General features: G+C 47.1%; 1 pseudogene; it reads left to right on the top strand.

The window, feature by feature from the left end:
* Positions 1–748: 748 nt before the first annotated feature.
* On the top strand, positions 749–1957 carry LOC144134975 (uncharacterized; annotated as a pseudogene).
* The last annotated feature ends 803 nt before the right edge of the window (positions 1958–2760 follow it).

The raw sequence follows: 2760 nt of genomic DNA, 5'->3' as shown, positions 1-2760 counted from the left end.
GTGCTTCGTTTAAAGAGCCTATCGACAGCCTATGTCATACCGGTTGGCTATTTCTTCACGCGGTGCCTCAAGAACGACAAACTCTACAATAACAATGGAAGTCATGAAGGCAGTCGAAGGTGTGGGTTTTCGCGTACTAAGAATCGTCACCGACAACCACCAAACAAACGTGGCTCTTTTCAAAGACCTCTCCGAAGGTGGCACGCTTGCGCATGCCGTGCCTCACCCTCTGCGGACAGGCCACCCACTGTTTTGGTCCTTTGACGCTAATCACCTTATAAAGACTCTTCGCACTAACTTTCTTGAGCGAGAAATGATAGATGGCGAATCAATCATCCAAGGGGCTTTCTACTTAAAGAAACTCTTTGAAATTCAGTCGCAGCTGCTGGTCAAACCAGTCAGGTTCCCTACCCGTGCACACGTTGAACCCAATAACTTGGAGAAAATGAAGGTGTGCAGGGCCACTCAAATATTTTCTGCGCCAACAATAGCAACACTCCAGTTTCTTCAGGAGAACCCAAGCTGTCATCCTGATGCAGGCCAGTTCAAGGACAGCTCGGCCACAATCAGTTTTATGAGGATGGTTGCGAAATGGTATGCCCTCCATGATATCGGTGCAGTGAAGGCACGAGGAGGAAAGCATGAGGAACCGTTCTTCGCCACAGATGATGAACGGCTCTCTTGGCTGGAACTAGATTTCATCTGTTACATTGAAGATCTTCAGATGAATGGCGGGCGATCGAAGCGAATGACCAAAGAGACCTACGAAGCGACGCTTCTCACAACAATGTCAACAGTGGCACTGATTGAATATCTCCTTGACCACATAAAGTAGGTTACTTTTCTTCGACTCTGCTTTTCTTTATTTGCGTCAATGTGTTATAGAAGTAAATTAATTGCAGCTTCCGCTACGTCTTGACACGCGGCCTATACAGCGACCCTGTGGAATCACTCTTTAGCTGCCTTCGGCAGTTCAATGGCGGCAACGACAGGGTGGAAGCCAGGACTGCAGTTTTTACAGCGGAAAAATTGCTAAAGGTACTGTTAAAAAATTTTAAAATATTGTTATTTAAAAAATTCTGAAACATGTTTAATTGCTTCGTTTCTCTTTTTTTCAGGTTGGTATCATTCAAGCCGCAAGAAGTGGCAATGCATCCACTTATTTTGAAATGAAGGCACCTCTGAGGCTGGCAATTTCGGATGCCGAAACATCTGCCCTGCCAGCTGGCGTTGAACTTGCTACCAGGTAATTTTGCAGTGAGCTCGGGTTCTTAACGCCATGTTCTGATGCAGACCTTGAGGTAGCACCAGTTGCTTTTCTGGCTGGCTACGTTGCGAGAGCAAGTAAGGAAAAGGTATGAACAGTTTTCGCTATGTGGATACAAACTGTGTAATTTGTCTAGTTTTAGATGTCTTGGTAGAAAACCTGTGCATTATGCTTCTTGCAGCAAAACTGTTTACATATACTGTTATGACAGTTTGAGCCAGAGCATTTTTATCGCGGCCAAGTTGTTGCTTTATGCGATTTTGGCACTGGTTTTCAGGTGACATGCGAGGCATGCAAGACCCTGCTGTAGGCACCAGGGTCGACGGACCAGCTTACGGGCTAATCAAAAACATGGACATTGGAGGGTTGATGTACCCTTAAATGGAAGCGGTCAAGATTTGCCAACTCACGTGCATCTTCGTTAACCGAGTAATGAAACTCCCAGAGGTCAGGCGAAGCAGTAAGCTGTGCAAGCTGTTGATGTCAGTACTGCTCCCACAATTTACACGGTGCCTGCAACTCATCTGTGAAAGCAACGACCGTGCCCACACTGAGGAGCTTTTCAAGATATTTTTGAGCAAGTTGCTGCGACCTCTGATAACTAACTGGGCTGGGAATGTTAATTTTAAAGTGGAGCGACTTTTGAGGCTTTGTCACAAACCTCTCTCAAGGAAGGTTCTCCGTCTGTGAATGGTTCCTGCCTTTTTTGTATGAACATGCAATAAAAATGCCAAGCTGCTGGTTGAAGTACTTCTTGGTTTTCTCGGCTGCAGTTGCGCCTAGAAATGCTCCATAACGTCACCTATATTAATGTTTTTTTTTCTAAATTGCAATAACTTACATAGATGGGCTCTGTGTAGCGCTGTGTGTGTGTCCATCTCGTTCACCGTCCTTACCAGCTACAAGTGGAATCATACATGGGCTCGCGAGAAGTGAATAAAAGCAGATTAAAAGCCTCAGGCGCATTAAGGCAGCATCCTAAGGCAGAGCCGCTCGCCCGGTCGTCCATCATGCAAGCAGCCGTCATGGATAAATATGTGGTTTGTGACATAATCGGCGCTTTCAATGACGACTTAAAAATGCAGTTTGTAATGAGTAACTAGAAAACGCACTGTTTACGCCCTCAAACAGTCAACACCGGGCGTGCCGACGCTGCTGTCGCGGCGGTTCCCCACGAGCTGTTGTCCCCGAGCAGTGGCGCCGCGGCGGGCGCGCGGAGAACTAGGCCCAAGACGCCGCTTCAGTGCCACGTGGCGGGCCGCACCTCCCTTCGCGCTTTGCATCAGGCGGCCGTGGTCACTGTTGCCTTCTTCGGGCTCTATGTATATAATTTTATGAAGCGATTAGCATGTGAATAGTGGCCCGTTGTGTACTGTGGGACATTCTCGTGTTCTTAGGTCTGACATGCACACTGTTCAATTGTCACTGTTCTGTACTTTCGTCGTTCGTGCGTCTCGTTACTGTTCGTTCCCGTTGTCAACGTAAAATAAAGG

The sequence above is a fragment of the Amblyomma americanum genome, chromosome 5, assembly GCF_052857255.1.
Source record: "Amblyomma americanum isolate KBUSLIRL-KWMA chromosome 5, ASM5285725v1, whole genome shotgun sequence".
NCBI classification, from domain to species: domain Eukaryota; kingdom Metazoa; phylum Arthropoda; class Arachnida; order Ixodida; family Ixodidae; genus Amblyomma; species Amblyomma americanum.
The sequence above is the reverse complement of the archived record's forward strand: the minus strand, read 5'-3'. Positions and strand labels throughout refer to the sequence as shown.